Below are 21,452 nucleotides of genomic sequence, written 5' to 3'. Positions count from 1 at the left end.
TGTGCAAAATCTCCATACTGCTTTCCAGAGTGGTTACACCAATTTGCATTCCCACCAGCATTGTATGAGTGTACCTTTCTCTTCACATCCTCTCCAACACTTATTGCTGTTTGTATTCTTAATAGCTGCCATTCTGACCGGAGTGAGATGGAATCTTAAAGTAGTTTTGACTGGTATTTCTCTAACTGATAGAGATGTTGAACATTTTTTCACATATTTTTTGACCACTCATATTTCTTCTGTGCAGTGTCTGTTTAGTTCCCTTACCCATTTATTGATTAGATTTTTTTGTTATTAAAAGTTTTTTGAGTTCTTTAAATATCCTGGAGATTAATGCTCTATCTGAGATTCAGGTGGCAAAGATTTTCTCCCATTTTGTAGAGTCTTTATTCAGGTTCTTGATTGTTTTCTTTTGCTGTAAAGAAAGTTTTTAGTTTGATAAAATCCAATTTATTGATTCTTGATTTTACTTCTTGAGGTTTCAGAGTCTTGTTGAGGAAGTCAAATCCTAAGCCAAGATGATGGAAATTTAGGCAGACTAGAAAGTGCAGAGTCTCTAGTCTATTGTCCACGTCCTGTCCTTGATCCACTTAGAGTTGAGTTTTATGCACAGTGAGAGATAGGGGTTTAATTTCATTTTGTTACATATAGATTTCCAGTGTTCCAGCACCATTTCTTGAAGAGGTAAACTTTTCTCCAATGTATGTTTATGGTGCCTTTGTCTAGTATGACATAACTCTATTTTTGTGGGGATGTCTATGTGTCTTCTACTTTGTACCATTGGTCTTCATGTATGTTTGGGTACCAATAACATGCCATTTTGTTACTATAGCTCTGCAGTATAATTTAATGTCTATTATCATGATGCCTCCTGCTTCACTTTTCATGCTGAGGATTCCTTTGACCATTCTGAGCCTCATAATTTTCTAAATGAGTTTCATGACCTTTTTTTCTATTTCTATGAAGAATGCCATCAGAACCTTAATTACACATAAAATCTATATAATGCCTTTGGTAGTATGGGTATTTTGACAATATTAATTCTGCCTAACCAAGAACATGGGGGATCTTTCCATTTTCTTCCTTCCTTTCTTTCTTTAGTGTTCTGCAATTTTAATTGTAGAGGTCTTTCACCTCTTTTGTCAGATTGATTTCCAAACATTTTAGTTTCTTTGAGACTATTGTGAATGAGATAATTTTTCTAATTTCTCTTTCCTTAGATTCATCACTGATGTATAAGAATGAAATTGACTTACGGGTGTTAGTTTTATACCCTGTTACTTTACTGAATTCACTGATGAGTTATGGAAGTTCTCTGTTGGAGCTTTTTGAGGTCTTCTCAATATAGAATCATGATATCAACAAATAGGAATAGTTTGAGTTCTTCTTTTCATGTTTGTATTCCTTTAATTTCTTTCTTATGTCTAATTGCTCTGGCTAGACTTTCCAGGACTATGTTGAGTAGAAATGGTGAAAGAGGGCATTCCTGTCTTGTTCCAGTTTACAGAGAAGATACTTACAATTTTTCTCCATTTAAAATAACATTGACGAAAAATATAGCTCTGTATGTGTAATAAGGATTTTAGTGAAAAAAAAAGTAGGAAGCAAATAATTAGCAAGTACACATGAACATTTTAAAAAGGACTCTAATTTCTATGAACACAAGTAGTGCAACTTTTATTATGAATTATTGTATTCTACTGACTTTAAATGTCAATAATTATAATTAGCATTTCAAATTGGTTCTTATATTTTTTCAGCCTTGCTTTTTGCTTGTTTTTCTTTATTTGTTCTTTATAGATATGTATGACAGTAGAGTGCGTTTTGACATACTATACATCTATGGAGTCTAACTTTTTATAATTCATATTGGTTTACATTTTTTTATTTAAATAATTTTTTACAAAATTACTTTGTATTTATTTTTACTAATAAGTAATAAATGTATTAACATTCTGTCCTTTAAAATAAAATAAAATAAAATAAAGTTGACCTTGAGTTGAGCATATATAACCTTTACAATGTTGAGGTATGTTCCTACTATCCCTATATTTTCTAGTGTTTTTAACATGAATGGATGCTATATTTTGTCAAATGCTTTTTTTCTGCATCTATGGATCACATGAAATGACCATGTGATTCTGTCTTTAAGTATATTGATGTGATGAATTATGCTTATTGATTTACATATTTTGAGCCAACCTTACATCTTTGGGATGAACCAAACCTGATCATGGTGCTCTATCTTTTTAATATACTTCTGTAGGTAATTTGCCAGAATTGTATTAATAATTTTTACAGCTACATTTATCATGGGTATTGGTTTGAAATTTTCTTTCCTTGATATGTCTTTGTCTGATTTTTGTATCAGGGTGATATCAGCTTCATAGAATGAGTTTGGAAGAGTTTCTTTCTTTTCTATTTCATGGAATAATTTGAGGAAGATTGGTGTTAATTCTTTTTTGAAGGTCTGGTAGAAATTGTCTGAGAATCTATCTGGTCCTGGGCTTTTCTTTCTTGGTAGGCTTTTGACAGCATCTTCAATTTCATTGCTTGAAATTGATCTGTTTTAATAGTGTATGTCCTCCTTATTCAATTTGGTAAGTCAAATGTCTTTATAAATTTGTTGTTATTTTCTATTTTATTAGAGTATTAATTTTCAAAACACTTTCTAATTATGATCTGTATTTTGGTAGTGTCTATCATGTTATTTCTTTTTTTTGTCACAAATTTCAGTAATTTGAGTTTTTTTTCTCTTTCTCTTCATTATTTTGGCTTAAGGTTCACCAAATGTGTTTTAAAAAAAATTTTGCTTTGCTTATTTTTTGGATTTGTTTTAATTTCTTTGATTTCAGCTCTGATATTATTTCCTGTCTTCTACTGCTTGGGGTGTTGATTTGTTATTTTTCTAGTATTTTGAGATATAATATTAGGTTATTTATTTGGTAGCTTTCTATTTTTTTAAACAATGTGCTCAATGTAATAAATTTTACTCTTTAGCACTGCCTTAATAGTGTCCCAGAGATTTTGATATTCTTCTTTGTGCTTAAGGAAATCTTATATTGTGAGCACTAATAAAATTAAAATCAATTTATAATTATCCAATATACAATGACACAGAGTAAACATTCCATTTACAAAATTGGGGGCATAGAAAAAGCAGGACCAAAATCCAACTGGGCAAACAAGTCCCGTTGTTCTATGTTGGGCATTTGGGGCACATGGCATCGTGAGATTGTCTCCAAAGGGTTTGTGTGGTTCCACACTTGTGGCCTTATTGGATGCAGCCCAAGTAGACTTCCTGTTGACTTGTCTCTGCTCTATTCCTGTAACTCTCCTAGGACAATTTTCCACATTACTGCAATTTCTTAATCTCTGTGGTCTACACTCAAGCTTCAGCTTCCTCCTCACTTTGCATTCCAGGTGGTGCCTGAAGGGGCTTCAACACTGCTGCACCTTGCCTGGCCTCCAAGGCCTTCCTTTGAAATCTTGGTGGATGTCTCCATGACTACCTAACTCGAGCATTCTGCATTCTTGCATAACCAGCACCATGTGTTTGACATTTCCAGCAGTAGCCAAGTTTCCAGGGACCCTGGCTGCCGCAAACTCTGATTGCCTGGGTAGCTAAGCACACTGAAAAACTTCCTAGGACCCCTTGTGCAAGACGAGTGCCCCACTGCTCTCAAAATAATTTTCACTTTTTTACTTCTTTTAGCCTGAGGTGTGTGTCATCTTGCCAGCTCCCGAGATACCCTGAAATCATCTTTCTTATTGTCTCTGGGCAAAGTCTTTAGCATTTCTTTAGTGGCAGTAATGTCTTTAACTGCAACTTCCTTATGCCCAGTTTCACTTCCACTTTTCATGTCCAAGTTTTTCAAATCATTCTGCTCTGCTTTCTGCTCCTGATTATTACAATGAATTTGGCTAAAAGCTTCCAACAATATCCATGCCATTACTATGCTATGCTGTCTAGAAAATTCTTTTGGCAGTTCATAAGTCCATCCATTCAAAAATCTGTCCTACAGAAAGTTTCAAAAAAAAAAAAAAAGAAAGAAAGAAAGAAAGAAGAAAAGAAAGTTTCAGAACACTAGCAAAATGAAGACAACTCCTCAGCCAGAACATAATATGAATGACCTCTATTCCTAGTTTCCATAGAGTCCTTCTTCTGTGAACTCTGTTGAACCTGTCTTCACTGTCCACAGTCCTATTGGCATTCTGGTCTTCTGAGCTCCAACCAGAAGCAGCCATTAAGCTCCACTTACAACAATTTCCAGCTTGCACTGCTAAGCATCTCAAAATTACTCTGCACAATTCCATAAAGCTCTAAAATCTTCTGAACCACATCATCAGGTTAGTCACAGTAATGACCCCACTTTCAGTACTATTTTCTGTCTTAGTCAGCTTTTTTGTTGCTGTGACTAAAGGACTCATCCAGCACAATTATAGAAAAGAGAAGTTTTATTTGAAGGATCAAAGTTTCAGAGGTCCTAGTTCACAGAAAGCAGGTTCCATTTCTCAGGGATCTATGTGAGACAGGACATCATGGCAGGAGAGTATAGCCGAGGGAAGCAGCTCACATGAAGATCTGTAAGCAAAGAGAGAGAGTGGCTCCATTCTCCAGATACAGTTATATACCCCAAACCACACCCCTATTCCCACCTTCTCCAGCCACACCTTATTACTTCAGTTTCCATTCAGTTAATCCCTATCAGGAAATTAAATCACTGATTAGATTAAGTCTCCTAGAACCCAAGCATTTCTCCTTTGAGCATTCTGGCATTGTCTCACTTGTGAGATTTTGGGGGACACCTCACATTAAAACCATAACAGGTATTTTCATAATAATGAGACTTTGCATGGGACTGTTGAAATTTTCTGCAGGTGGGGTCCTGTAAACCTCCTGTTTTTGATTTTCCATTCGATCTTTTGGTTTGGGAAAAATTTTTGATACCATTTCATTGAAAAGTTTGTGCATTCCTTTCATTTGTGTCTCTGAGCCTTCATCTATCCCAATAAATCTTAAATTTGGTCTTTTTGGGTTATCTCATATTTCCTGGAAGTTCTGTTCATGGTCTCTTAACATCTGTTTTCCATGGTCAACCTTGCTTTCAAGATTATCTATTTTGTCTTCACTGCCTGAAATTCTATCTTCCAACGGATCTAGTGTATGTTGGTAATGCTTTCAATTGAATTTTTAATTTGTTTTATTTATTCCTTCATTTCAAGCACTTCTGCTTATTCTTTTTGCAGAAACTCTATGTCTTTATAGCAATGATCTTTCACTTCCTGTATTTTCTCTCTGATTTTACTCCTTATACTGTCCTTTACTTCACAGATCAGTTTAACTATGTGCATTCGGAACCCCTTCTCTGACATTTCTTCCACTGTGATGTTGATGGATTCTGTTATTTGAAGTACCTAGATTTGTTTTGGGTGATTTGTTCTTTTGCTTTTTTATTTTATTTATTTATTTAATTTGTGTGTGTGTGTGTGTGTGTGTGTGTGTGTGTCTACCCATCTAACAGTATGTATCTAAGGCTATAGCATCTCTAATGTGTGGACATATAGTGTTCCTTCAGGTGTCTAGTACTTCATTTGCCAAGAAGCTGCCTGTCTGCTTTCTTCTTTTCATGCCATGCAGCAGCCAGGAAAGTGACCTCCTGGATTCCACCATCTTGAAACAGATTATGGAAACTTTTTAAATCTCCTTTGTCTCTTGCACAACAATTCTCTCAATGTCTTCCTTATACTAGTTTTGCTGTATATAAAATAAGGAAGGCACATAAATGACAGACATTGTTGTTATGTTGTTATCTTAAAAAAGATTTCTCTCAAATTAGAATATCTGTCTCCCTCATTTTCCTTCCCAATATCAAGTGTGATATATTATGAAACATGGACATTGATAAACTTTTGAAATAGAGAGGATGATGTTACCTACATTTATTCTAGTGATTTTCAAAGGGTGGATCACAGACCTGGTTGAATCCCCTGAGGGCTTCTTAAATATACAAATGTATAGACTCACTCCCATGCATTAGAATCTCTGGCTTTTAGGTCCCAGAAGCTTTTAACAAACTCTTCTTATTTTTATTATGTTCATTAAAATTGAAAAACAATGCTCTGCTCTGCCCTTTATGATTTTGACTTGTAAACTCATTTTGGTTCTGATGATTCAAAACTCTCTCAAACTACCCATTTCTGCCCAAGAAAAATGTCAGTTAAGCCAATTTACAATTTAAATAACAACCCTCCCTATCACTGTTGAATGCTCTCTAATCTCAGCATGTGTATTAAAGACTTCTCCTCTTCCAGGCTTGCTCCTTCCCTATCCCCACAAAAGAAGTTCTGATAATCAGTCATTCAAAAATCTTCTGTGGGGGCTGGGGATGTGGCTCAAGCAGTAGCGCGCTCGCCTGGCATGTGTGCGGCCCGGGTTCGATCCCCAGCACCACGTACCAACAAAGATGTTGTGTCCACCGAGAACTAAAAAATAAATATTAAAAAAATTCTCTCTCTCTCTCTCTTTCTCTCTCTCTCTCTCCCTCCTCTCTCACTCTCTCTTTAAAAAAAAAAATCTTCTGTGATTTTCTAAGTATTTTCAGCTGGCACAAGAATAGAAATTTTCTTTCAGGAAGCTTACCTGACTTCAAGGCATTTGGAAAATTCAGCAACCATTCCTTAAATGTTTCCATTGTATGGAATCAAGTTTGGAAGTGATGTGGGGGGGGGGAAGGAGTCCTAGGGGGAAAGGAGTCCTAGCGGGAAAGAATGGTGAGGGTTGGTAAGGAGGACTTATGTCCACAACACCATTTGAGATATGATCTGTCTATTGGGATATGTGCCAGCATATCACACAACAACATGTTTCCCAAAAGGGACAAAAGACTCCATTCTCACAAAAACACAATTATGCAACTCAGCCTGAGGCCCCCAGGCACTGGACAAGTCCAGTTCACTTTATGTGCCTTTAAAACAAAGGATGCCCAGAGACCCTGGTGGCACTCACACTCCTCCCATATTCCCCCTTGGGACTTTGCTTACATTTCTGAAACTTAATGTCCTCTTTAATAAATTTCTGCTTGCATGCTTCTCTCAATTTTATGTGTTCATTCTTTGACTCCATGGAACACAGACCAGATCCCTATTTCTACTGGTTATAACAATTAGTTTATGTTTTCTTCCTTGAAATTCATCTCTGTTTCTTTCCATTTGGTTATTAGAGTTAAGGGGCAGGGACATCTTCTGTGCTGAACACCAGAAAGAATAATGGAGGATACTGTTGGACCTTGGTGGGCAGAAATTTCATATATAGTTTTAGTGATAACAAAAATACATCATTGATGATAATAATAACAATATTATTTCTAAGAACTGATTTCCTGCATGTACACTCTTCATAGTACCTCAAACTCTCTAACATAGATACTATATTATCTTCTCCATTTTGCAAATTAAAAAATTAAATGACTTTCTCAAAGTCATTCAATAAATCAATGATGAGACCAAGATTTTTCCCTGTATATCCTAACTTCAGGATTCACACCTTTATCTGCCATACTTGAGCATGCCAAGGAAAATAATCTGGGTACATACTTCTTGCTTAATTCATGCTTGATGTAGTGGGTGACATAAGAAAATAGTTCAGAAGAAAGGAATTTAAGTCTTGGTGTCCTTAATACCTTAGCCTTAATAGAAAAAAAATCAATGAAAGCAGAATAAATTTTCCATAGCTTCTAATCTTCCTTAATACACTTGGACTTTAAATATCAGTTTGGACCAAATTTCTAGCAAATAATAAACAATGTGGATCTTCTTAGAATTTCCAGGATTCATAAAGTAATTTGAACAATATAGTTTTTGAAAACTATGAGTCTATGAGTACTCCAGCTCAGTGTCCCTTTCACATCTGGTATCATCTAACCAAGCAAGTTAAAAGTTTACTGTTGGTTGCTTTGTTAACTTGGCTGTTAGTGCTGGTGTTCCATTTTAATGTAATCTTTTAGAGAATATCAAATAGTTTGGCCATTTTATGAATATTTAGACAATCAGTCATTCAAAATCTTCTGTGATTTTCTAAGTATCTTCAGCTGGCACAAGAATAAAAATTCTTTTTCAGGAAGCTTACCTAACTTCAATATGAATTTCTAATTCAATGATGAATAAATAGCAGCCATCAATTATTTATAAGAAATCCATTTAAATAAGAATAATAATGATATCTTGCACCCTCCTTTTATTCCAACAATCAACTTATTTTGCAAAGTTGAATCACTATTCTAGGATATGGAATTTTTGATCAATAACAATTTCAAGAGTCAGAATATGTCCAAAAGATGGTCATATTGTGAGGTCTCAAAATGTGAAGTCAGTGTTAACTCATCATTTCTCCGCATGTGCTGTATATGGCCATAGAAACCTCTTTGTGTGTGTGTGTGTGTGTGTGTGTGTGTGTGTGTGTGTTTGATTTTTCTATATGATAAAATTTTTTCATTACCCATTACTTTATTCTTCCAGATCCACAACCATCTATTTCTAAGAATAGGATTTTACTTATCCTTCTCTTTTCTATAATAGTCAACCAGTCTCTAATTCCACTGATTTTTCCATCCTCCCTTTTTAAGTCCAGCCTTCTAATATGTTTCATTGTAGTATCTGTTTCTCCAGTGCTTGTTTCTTTCTCTTCTCAAGTATTGGGGATATGGCTCCAAGAACATCTGTGTAGACTCTACTTACTTATTGTTATTATTCTGGTAAAGTGTAAGGCCTTGGCCTAAGCAACTCCATTTTAAAATTCTGGTTTGAAACCTGCAGTCTCACCAGGCACATTTATGGAGCCCTCCAGTGTGGCCCTCAGGCACAAACAAGTCACTTCTTCCCACCCTGACAAACTCAGAGTGAAGTCTCTGGCAAGTTGCCCTTGCTCTAAGAGCAAGAAGCAAGAAAATCCGGGTGGGAAACACCAGACCAGATGCTTTACCCTCAGGACAAATGAGGTCACTAGAAATCCAGTAGCAGCTGATAGGGATTGAAAGGGTAGTCAGAAGTCCCCAAATTTAGTATAAACGATGGAGCAAATGAACAGACATTCAGCCACTGACACTGATACACTCCAGCCTGAGAGCCTGATGAGGACCTGAACTGACATCCCAACTCTTCTCATCTGCCTGATCCTTTGTCTTGTTCTCACTGCTCTCAAACTCTACAGCAGCCTCTTGACTCTGGTGAGAAAAGGACTTCTCCCTATGACCACATCCTCAGCTAGTGGTCAGCTCCACCCCAGGAAAAGCCTGCCTTGGTTTCTGATGAGATCACCACAGACTGAGTGAGTGTGCATCTGCTGGACTTAAAGCCTAAGGCCTGAGACTTTTGATCTGACTCTTGAGCTTAGTATACAGAGGGAATGTCTGTCATGAGTCTGTCATGATTAAATGTGTTTGCAATGCTTAAAATTAATCTAGAATATTTTGCTATGAATTTATTATGTCTATTGCAGTGCCTAGCATTAAAGATTGTCATTTTCTTGATTAAGAGCCTATACAGTGAAATTGTATTAAGTGATTTGAGTGAATAAAGCATTTGAAAGGGCAGAAGCACTTGGACATTCTTTATTTCTCCCACTCGACTGCATAAGTCGCAACTTTGGCCCATCGTGACATGAAGGGATTCAAACTTTTTATGTTTTTGTATTTCCTTATGAGAATGAGTCCAGTTGTGTTTCCCAAACTCCCAGTGACAAAGCCCTTCGTGAATGGAATCATTCTTTCTTTGTCTTTTCACCATAATTCACTATCCAAGCATGTCTTCCTTTTCTCTCCTCTAGTCATGGTCATGCACACCTCAGAAACATAACACCTGTTTATACCATGTGAATTGTCTTTTTCTCAGTCTATCTAGATTCTACCCTCTCACTGATGGGGAAGTGATTCTATGATACTTACATATTAAATTTCTCATTATCACAGGTAGGTGTGATTTCTATCTATACTCTGCGATTAGCATCAATATGATGTTCCTAAAATTTTATAGTTGTTCTGAACCTCAGTAATTCATAATCCTACTTTACAGGACAGTGATAATGTAGGTTTGAAGTTTGAGTGTTTTTGTTTTGTTTTAGGTTTGCTTGTTTTTATTTATTAGAAGACAAAAATAGCAGTGTCAATGATTCTCAATTTTTATTAATATATAATTTTATTAATATATAATTTTATCAAATATTTGATTACTGGGTTGGGAATATAGTTCCATGGTAGAGCACTTTCCTAGCATATGCAAGGCTCTCTGTTGGATCCCCAGCACCAAAAACCGAACAAATAAAAGCAGAACAGAATAACATTCTAGTTCATACAAAATTGGAAACTAAAGTCAAATTTTTCTGTAAAGAAGATATTTACTATTTTGTGGTAAAACTTTTGGACAAAAAACTTAATTTAAAAAAAATGTGTTTTAATATAGGATATTAATTATAATTTCTGGTAGAAAATAGGTTATATATTAAAATGTACCAGAGAAAATATGAAGTATATGAGCATGTTGATTAAAGAGCGAATTACTGCGTAGTATTAAAAATACTGGTTTAAAAATATTGGTTTATTTATTTATTAAATATTTTCATGTTTCTGGGGATCAAACCCACAGCCTTCTGCATGCTAAGCACACGCTATTGCACTGAGCTATACCCGAAGTCCAGAAAGACTGTTTTATAACACAATACTAGCTGAAATTAAGAATTCCAAAGTTTTGCAATATTGTTTAATATATATGAAGGGTCTCTCTAAGCAAATTTCAAATGCCATATAAGCTAAGATGTATCCCTCCACTAAGAGAAATTATGTTGGGCATATGCTTGTAAGGGATGCATAGAATGCTTAGGATTTAGAAGTGAGCTTGACTGAATTGCCTGAATGATTCTGGGAATAGGTCATTCCAGTATTTACAAAGTTGATAAATCATATTCAAAGGCAAGATTTGGAAGCTCCATGCTCAGATATTAAAACATGTGTGCTCTGCCTACTTCCCTGAAGCTCTTTTGATTTGGTTACAGTCCCTTCCATTTCCTGATATCTCATCTGAAGTGAATAGCACAGAGGTAAGCATCATCTTGTACTATTTTCAACATTAATTTGAAAAAACTAATTTGAAATTTTAATTTATTTTGTCTACATTAATCACAGTATGAATTAGCTTTGGTCTCTAGTAAGCTTAAGTTTGAGAAGAAAGAAAATGTTAAACATTTATTTCCCAGACTGTGTTTCCAGAACTGAAACGTATCCAGCCAAAGGACATTTCTCAAGCTGTTATTTTTATAGATGTGTGTGTTCTATCATAGCATAAAGAATTTTAGAGATTTAGCTAGCTCAACATTCTTGGTAGAGTTTTGTCAAATGTAAGTCTAATCCACTACTGCCTGCCTGAGGATATCACTTTCTTTCTGTTGTGTTGTATTCTCAGCAGCATCTTTTTCTCCCTCTCCTCTAGCTGTGTCCAACAAACTTCAGAGCCTTGATCTGGTCCATTTAGAATGATTTGATAAATCTAGTTCATCCATCATTGGCCACCTTAATGCAAGAAGATTTGGAAAACAGGTCTAAAAGGAGAGGATCAAACCTGGGCAAAGCATTCACATGATAAAAATGACAGGATAATACTGTAAAAAGAGCATAAGTCTTAGAGTATACATAATTATGCACACCATCATTGGTTCCTGATGGACCTGTGCTTGAATTCTGGATCTCAATAAACATGAGCAAGTTACCTAACATAGTAAAGCCTTGGTTTTTCTCAGAAATGTAACACAACACTTCTCCTGTGGTCATCATGAGAATTAAGTTAAATTAAGCAGATAAAATGCTTAGCACAGTGTCAGATGCTTAAAAAGACATCTTTGATGTAGTTGTGATTGTTTTGTTGCTAATGTATGAAAGCAAGACTCAGTTCAGTTACTAGGTACCTCACATGTTGACTGTCTAAAAATAGGATAGTACCATTTCAAAAAGTCATTTTAATATAAACTGACATAAAAGGCATTTTATAATTCTGTGTTTTCTTTTTGCAAGAAAATAATGAAACACTGTTGTGCTTAAGTAGATGCAAAAGAGCCAAAGTTCAAGAAGATATTTTTCTGTTTGTTTTCATTGTTGTTATTGTTCATAAACTTGCAGCAATGGTGGCTTTGTGTATTTTTATTTTGATAGGCAGATATAATTTCTCATGGACACCGCATCTCTATACATATCAATTTTTTTTCTGATAATAAACCAATCAAGCCATATCTTTCTCTCTTGCTGATTGAACTGGTGTGCTAATCACCACAACACAACACTTCCCAAATCCATTTACCTTTGGGCCATTTCACAAATTTTCACTCTGTATGAAAACAATCAACATGGAGAAATTTGGCTGAGCCAAGTCTTGTTTTGCTAAATCCTGGTTCATTTAATTAAAATCTCAAACCTGTACTTTACTTCTCTGAGAAATTGCACTTCATTAACACAGAAAATATTCTTTTAGAAAAATTAAGAATTGATCTGATAATGTGAAAAAATTATCATCACATTGCCACATTCATGTGCTTACAGTCTTTAAAATTGCTTAATATAGCATCACAATTTATAAAAGATGAGAAATGGAAAAGACAGTAATCTCCATTCTCTCTTGCTTTGGAACTCTGGCCAATCAAACATATCTATATGACATAAGATATTTAAAACAAATGCAAATGTATATTTTATTCATTTAATAGCTATTTATTTGCTATCAATGGTTTACTAGATTCTGATATAATTATGAGGGGCAGTAAAGGAAATAATGCCTGCCTTCCTGAAATAGTGCATGTCAAAATTAAGCATGCATTGGGCTCACTAGCATCCTTATTAAAATTCCAGGGGTGCAATTCAGTAAGAGAGTGCTTGTCTAGCATGCACCAGTTCCTGAGTTCCATCCCCAGCACCAAAAAGAAACAAAACAAAAAACACTGAAATCAGGGTTCCCGCCTGACATTTTCTGATTAAGGTATGTCTACCCTAAGACTAGGGAATTTCCATTTCTAATAACTTTACCAAGTAAGAGGCCACTGTTCTGGGAAACAGTGTTAAATCTGTTACTCTTGCAATCATCATTGATGTCAGCCAGACTGAATCAAAGATGCTTTTGGAGGATATGGATCTTTCCTTGGAGTTGCTCTCTGTCCCAAGAGGTTGACCCCCATTTAGGGCCTCCCTGACCAATTTCAGTTGGGCTCAATCCTTGAGAACATGAGCAGCATTAGGGGTAGGGAGAGAAGAGAGACAGCAGATAGTTGCTTCCTCTATGGTGGGTTGCTGCTGGCTGGCTGTGTCCACACCTGAGGCCCTATTTCCTGGCGTACAGCCCCTTCTATGTGTTTCTGGTAATTGTATCCTCCTCATGTTTTTCCAGGCTTCAGGAGCCCAAGGATCTTCCTGTTAACCAACCCTGGAATTTGAACTAACTTTGACACTATCCTTGTATCCTGTTCCCACTTTTTAAATTACATTATTAAACTCTCCTTCAATTACTCAATTTGAACATATCATTTATTTCCTGTAGGGAATGTGACTGATATAGGGGACAGAATGAATTTTCTTAAACGGCTTAGCTAAAAATGGCACATTTCATTTCTGGTTCATTTCATTAACTAGACTAAAAGAAGGCTAGATAATGGTTCTTGTTATGCCCCCCAAAAGGAGAAGAAATGATACCTTTTGGTGAACAATAATCTTTTCCACATGCACAATTTTGCTACGTCCTACTAGAAATTCATATATATATGAAAGCCAATTTATAATTACTTGGACCTAGGATCTATTTTACATATATGTGCACCACTTTTTTTATAATTAGTATACATTTTTCAGGAATGCATACTTAGCTTTTTGAGAAAAAAAGCTTACATGTGTTATCAAAAATGTCTGTTAATCAAAATCAGACATTGTCCACTACTTCAAGAAATTTCATCATCAGGAATATTTGAATTACCAATATAAGAACATGGAATCCTGGCATTGGATTAAAAGTAGTTTTGTGTTCTATCATAGTTTTCCTTAAATATTTATATATTGAATTATATTACTATTTACCTTCCTTTTAAAGATAGGAAATTTGATAGCTTCTTCTTTTAAGATTATATGTACTTAGGTAAGTTATAGTATGATTATATTATAGTTTATAAATAAAAGTGTTATAAAATAAGATGTTGGATTTTGTAAGGTTGAAACCCACATCTTACAAAGAGAGGGACTTTGGGAGGGGGCAGTACTAGAGTTTGAACTCAGGAGCACTCGATCACTGAGCCACATCCATAGCCCTATTTTGTATTTCACTTAGAGACAGGGTCTTACTGAGTTGCTTAGCACCTTGCTTTTGCTGAGGCTGGCTTTGAAGTTGGGATCCTCTTGCCCCAGTCTCCCAAGCCACTGGGATTACAGGCATGTGCTACCACTCTTGGCTCAAAGGAGAGACTTTGAAGTCACTTGAGGTCATGTATGTGTGGGAAACCCAAGGCCTGAACTAAAAAGTCAGCATAGGGCATTTAAAAAATATTTTAAAAATAAAGTAGGCATAGGGCAGTGATATAAATGTAACTTTTGAGTGGAGGCCAGCAGCAGACACTCTTGCCCCAGAAAAACTGTAAATGGCCAGGCTTCTTGTAAATTGTGAATGTTGTCAGTTAGTGAGCCCCATGACAGAAAACTGTACCCACTGCTAGGAAGTCTGTGTCACGAGAACAACTGGGTAAAGTCCTAGAGGCAAGGATAAGATTGATTTAGGTGTTCATTTTAGCACAATCTTAGGAATACACTGGAATATTATTAATACTGCCTAGGGAAATAGCATATTTTCCTTTATCTTACCATGTGGGCATTTGTTTACAAATTAGGTCCCAATATGCAAATAAAATATTTATCTTTACACATATATTGTAATAACAGAAAATAACTACAACGAATAGATTAAACACTCTTTCTCTCTCTCCCCTCCTTCTTTCTCTCTCTCCCCCTTTCTCCTTCTTTCTCTCTCTATCCCTCCCTCTCTCTCTCTCTCTCTCTCTCTACACACACACACACACACACACACACACACACACACACACACACACTCAGACTGGTAAAGGATGTGAAGAACAACATCCACATGTTATTAATAATATCCAATTTGCATGCTATTTAGAGCCCAGTGGAGCTTATAGAGTGCTTTCTTATAGACTGTTTCATTTTTTCTTTACAACAGCCCTGTGAGATAGGTACTTTTATATTTAATTTTTTCTGCTGAAGAGCAACATGGAACTCGGAAGGGCTAATTAAATAGTCCAGCATTGCAAAGTTAGTAAAGTGTGAAGTTAGGACTCAAGATTTAAAATTCAAAAATTCATTCTTGTACCACAGAGAATTTTTTTTTACTCCGAGAGTAATGAGTTCTGTATAAGAAACTTTAGAGATATGAAAGAAAAGAGAAGGGTATGAGTTTCATGAAGAAGTCCGCTCATCTCCACAGATCTTTCAACCTTCTATTTTGGGATATTGATACCTTTGCGTCAATGAAATAGTATGTCAATATCACCCTCTTTTAAAAATTAGTAGTTCAATGTTTCTTTTTCCTTTTACCTTGATCTCTGAAGGTTTTGCAATTTTTTAAATATGTGCAGACACATAGATTTCTCTGGGCTTGTTTTTAGTATTCATTAGTATAGAATTAGATTCACTCCTATACATATTCTGCTTTGGTGAATCCAACTACTAAGACCTAGAAGCTGGTGACTTGTATTTTCCTCCTGAGTGCATAATCTCTGCACTCATTTGGTGACTTAACATCTCTTCTTAGATATCCCATGTCACTTAAGGCTCCCTGTGTCCAATAGTGAATTCATTGAAGTCATTCTCCAGCTGGTCTTCAAAAATATGTACTGTATATACATGCTGAGACAACCCCCTTCTTCATCATTATGACTTCATTTCCATAATATGAAAACCAGAGATTCATGTTTTCTTAATCTTTCACTCAAATCAATTACTGCTTCTTCTATTTTTTATTTTACTTATTCTAATTTGTTATATATGACAGCAGTCTGAAATTCAATTCATATTACACAAATAGAGCACCATTTTTCATGTCTCTGGTTGAACACAAAGTAGACTCACACCATTTGTGTCTTCATACAAGTACTTATGATAATGATGTCCATCTCATTCCACCATCTTTCCTATTCCCATGCCCCCTCCTTTCTCCTCCCTTCCCTTTGTCCTATCTAAAGTTCTCCTATTCCTCCCATGCTTCCCCGCACCTCCATTATGAATCAGCATCAAAAATCAATAAATGGGATGGATTCAAACTCTAAAGCTTCTTCTCAACAAATAAAATAAAAAATAAAAAATAAAACAACAACAAAAAGAAACAATCAGTTAGGTGAATAGAGAGCCTACAGAATAGTAGCAAATTTTTACCACATGTTCATCACATTGAACACTAATCTCTAGGATATATAAAAAACTCCAAAATCTTAACACCAAAAAAACAAGTAATTTAATTAATAAATGGGCCAGGGAACTGAACAGACACTTTTCAGAAGATGATATAAGATCAACAAATATATGAAAAAATGTTTAACATCTCTATCAGTTAGAGAAATGCAAATCAAAATTATTCTAAGATTTCATCTCACTCCATCATTAAGCTATTAAGAATACAAACAACAAAAAGTGTTGGCAAGGGTATGGGGGAAAAGGACACACTCTTACATTGTTGGTGGGATTGCAAATTTGTGCAACCAATCTGGAAAGCAGTATGGAGATTGCTTGGAAAACTGGGAATGGAAACACCATTTGACCCAGCATGTCGGTTTATACCCAAAGGACTTAAAAACAGCATACTATAGGGACACAACCACATCAATGTTTATAGCAGCACAATTCACTTTAGCTAAATTGTGGATCCAACCAGGATACCTTTCAGTAGGTGAATGGATAAAGAAAATGTGGTGTATATACACAATGGAATCTTACTCAACATTAAAAGAGAATAAAATCATGGCATTTTCAGGTAAATGGAGGAGTTGGAGAATATACTGCTTCCTTTCTCAATGATCATAACTATTTTTAATGAGCAACACAAAATTTTATAAATTTTATCTATAAGTTATTGACAACAGATTACCTTTATCCAGTTACACAACATTAAATGACATAAATAAATACCAAACAAGTTTGTTATTTCTATATAAATCTAAAGTAGACCATTGCTATAGACAATTTTAGTTTGGAGAACCCCATCTTGGTAAAACACTCTCCTAAGCTTTCTATTTTAAAAGGCTTGTATGCTTGAAGAACATGAACACGACTCAAGAAGCTTGCAATGGTTAGTGTCATGATTACACATATCTCACATAGCTCCTATTTTTAAGTTTCTTTTCTTCCTCCTTTATATATTACCACTACTTAAATTTAGCCCATCATAAATAACTATCACCTTAAACCCTTCTAATTTTCATGATCCCAATTTTTCATTATCCATTTATTCATTAACAATGCCATAACCAGAGTGAACTCTGCTAGTGTAACTTTCCTGTTCTCACACCATTACAGTCAGGTATATAGAAGAATATGCAGGGGCCAGTTCATTTTCTCTCTTGCCCTTTGACTACGGCATACTGGTCTTGCTACATCTGAAAGCCTTTTGCAATCGCCCTCTTGTTTAGTTGGAGTTAGGCAACACATCCTCTGATGTATCAGCAGTTTGGGGGATTTTTTTCTTACTTCTGGACTTATCATTATCATGGTGTTTTCCCAAGCACTATGATTGTCTACTTCACCAATTCAATTCTAGTCAACCTGAGAAAGAATTGCATCTTTTCTTTCACTCTTCCTTCCTTCCTTTTTTTTTTTTTTTTGAGCTAGGTCATCCTTTGTTTTTGTTTTTGTTTTGAAACCAGGAACACTTTACCACTGAGTCATTTTTATTTATTTTGAGACAGGGTCTCACTATGTTGCTAAGGCTGGCCTCAAATCCTGCCTCAGTCTCATAAGTTGCTGGAATTACAGATATGGGTCACACACTTGGCAAAGATTGTATCTTATTACATAGGATTGTAATCCCAGAAGCTAACAATGTCTGATGCAAAGAAGACATTCAATCAATGTTAATATCAAATAGTTAATGAATAAGTGTGAGTAGAGCACAGGTTGTATTTAATCACATAAAGAGATGACTCCTTCCTTGCTGGTGTGAATGGCCTGGCTATAAACAATGCTGCTCACCACATGGTTGAGCCTAAGAAAGTTAACAGAGACTTTGAGAAAAATCATCATTGCTGGAGTGTCATGGATGGAAAGACTTTTGCATGTGGGCTACATCACTGTCCTGAGATACTTTTTTTACTCAGAAATGCACACATGTGTGAGTGCGCACACACACGTAACTGCTACTGTTACTACTACCATTACTTTTATCATCATGGGATTATGAAAAAAAATGAGGTTGCAGATAGAATTTATAGGATGAGAACAATTTAATAAGTTTTCTTCTTTTTGTCAGGGTCACTATATAAGGTTATTGGTTCAAAATGTCGATAGTAATGAATTTCAATAATGTAAGTGGTAAATTCAAATTCACTCATTCAATCAGATTAAATGTATCCCACCAAATTAACTGCCAAGCATAAGCTCAATGGTGTAAGCTAGGCTTCTGCTGCAAGAATCATAAATTTCAACCACTTATGGCTGATTTAATTAATAATCTGAGTGTGAACGTTGGGAATTTTTTTTTGCACACAGTACCTGGCTCAAAACAAATGCTCAATAATGACTTTTAATATTATTACAGAATGTTATTAACATAAAAGTATTCAGGCAATGTTTCATTATCATTCTATATTTTAGAAAGATCTGGATTTTTATTAAGGTGTGGTTTCAAGGGATATTTCAAATTTACATTTTCTTAATGTTCCTATGACACCTAGAGTAATGTGGAAATTCTTAAATTGGAGGGAATAGAATATGCTATCACTATATTGTCTTTTATCTTTATAAACAGTTCTAGTTCTACAATATGTAACTGTGTGTGTGTGTGTGTGTGTGTATGTGTGTGTGTTTGCACATGTGTAAGAGAAAGAAGGTAGAAGAGAGAATTAGTGAAAATGTGCTGGTTTTATTGTTTGTGCTTAAAAATTTAGGAAAGTTTTATGTGTCAGAAATTAGTGGTCTGTTTATGGGTTAAACTGTATAGTTTGAACTATTTTTTTTTAATCCACCCCTCTGACTTGATTTGAGGAACTCTATGGGTGAAGCCAGTGTCTAACATACAGCAATGTGAGTAGCCCAGCATTTCCTAATGATCTTCAGAAATAGGCACAGGTTCTGGGTGAAGTCTCCCACTGATGAGGAGGGAAGGTCAGTGGCATGCAATATGCTTCTCAGATTCTTTCTTTCAGTTGTACTACTACAGAGGTTTGCATTTAAGTACACTGTAAGAAGATTTAGCACAAGCAATTTCTGATGTGCATGTGCGCAGGATCCTCTGAAGCTGCTTTTGGCTGGCATGCCATATCATTCACCTCTCACTGAAGACTACCTTCAATTTGGAGGTGATGAGATGGGAAGTCCCGTTTCATCTGTTATTATACTGTCCTTTTTCAGAATTCCTATGCCAGGCCAGTGCTTCTCCGTAGCTTCAAGAAAATCTGGGGCATCATAAATTGGTACAAAGAAGAAATAGATCAGGGGCAATGTGAAAATAATGTAAAGAAAAGTATAATGAAAAGAAGAAAAGTTCATGGGTCAGGAGACTGATGGATCCCAGTTAACTGATTTCCCCAAAGTAGGTTTCTGTACCACAGGGGTAAAGAGAATAAATTATAAACACTTAAGCAAACATTTGTGAACATAAATCCCTCGAGCAATATAGTATATTAATAGAATATTTCTTTCAAATATTTGCTTTTTATTGTGGATGAAAAGTAAATATATAATACTCAGGAGAATAAGAGGATGTAAAGACCAATTCTTTATCAGTAAAAACAATGAAAATTACATTTGGATAATATGCTTTTCTGTTCAATATAGTCTATTATTCTTTTTATAATTGATTTAGAGCCTGGGACAAAGGTAAAATTTTCATTCTGTTCTTATCTAATAGAAAGCTTTCCCATTCAATAAATTACTTTAATTATTTTGACCTTGATATTTGACTAGATAGAGTATCTTTCCCATCTTACCTTATATGACTTCACAAAGTGAAAATAAATCTGCAAGGTGTTTATTTGAGGTACTATTTATGTAAAGCTACCCGAGTAAATATTTTGATGGGTTCTTTGTTACAAATGTGGCAGTCTCAGTCACTCCACTGAGATAATGGATTTCTACCAAACCGATCATATGGCATTAGCTTAATTGAGTTGGAGTATCAGCCCCAACAGAGACAATCTAGCTCTCAGTTAGAAAGCAAAGAAAAAGTCTTATCTGATTCAGCCTTGCTTGGCAAACTTGACTTCCAATTACAGGGACTGCTGACAAACACAGCTTTCTGGCATCAGAGTAGAGTATAAAGTGTAAGGGAAGTATTATTAGACAGATCTTGACTCAAATCCCAGCTCCATCTCTTCCCAGCTGTGTAACTAAAGTACTTGCTTCGTTTTTCCCACCTGTGAATTGGCATTAAAAAATATCAGTTGCTGAACAGTATTATAAAGATTGAGTTTTACACATGTATAAAGAACGTGCCTCCCTTGAAAGACAGAGAAAGCATGTACAATTTCTCTTTTTGACCTCTTAATTTTCTTAGTTTATTCTTTATGTATTTCTTTCAAGAAACACACAAAATATTGCCTAATACAATAACTTGTCTCAGTCTTTGTGTTCCTCAATAATAACACTCATGACCTGTCTTGTAACAGTTCTACTTGGCTACACTTTCCTCTAACCTGTAATCTTTTCAGCAATGAGAATGTTCTCTCATCCCTCAGAATATCCCTGCATATAAACTAAAGAATCTTTGCCATTCACCATTGCCCTGCAAATCTCCCTTAAATGCAGCTTAATTTTATGAATTTCTCATTTGAGAATAGAATACAATTAATATAATTACTCTTCATTCCCTGTCTATTAAATGATATGTTCCTAAACAATAAATATGTGCATTTCTTCACCTGGCTCCAACATATCTTCATTTGACACCCTCCATGTACCTAGAATCTAAGTAGTTGAAGCATCGTTAATTACTCATGAATTCATTTTTACCTTTGCACATTTAAGTATGTTCCCTACCTCCCAGGATTTCTTGTCCATGAACATATTTTCTCCAAATCCAAACTATTTCTTACAATCACTTCAAAAGGTTGCTAGCACCATGATAGTGTACTCCATTTTCTTTACCATGAAGGAAGAAACAAATCCATCTCTGAATTTTACCTCCATCAATTGCAGAGCTCTCTTCATTAGTTGTCTTTG

Source organism: Ictidomys tridecemlineatus, chromosome 7 (assembly GCF_052094955.1).
Source record: "Ictidomys tridecemlineatus isolate mIctTri1 chromosome 7, mIctTri1.hap1, whole genome shotgun sequence".
Classification (NCBI taxonomy): domain Eukaryota; kingdom Metazoa; phylum Chordata; class Mammalia; order Rodentia; family Sciuridae; genus Ictidomys; species Ictidomys tridecemlineatus.
This window is presented reverse-complemented; position numbering follows the sequence as displayed.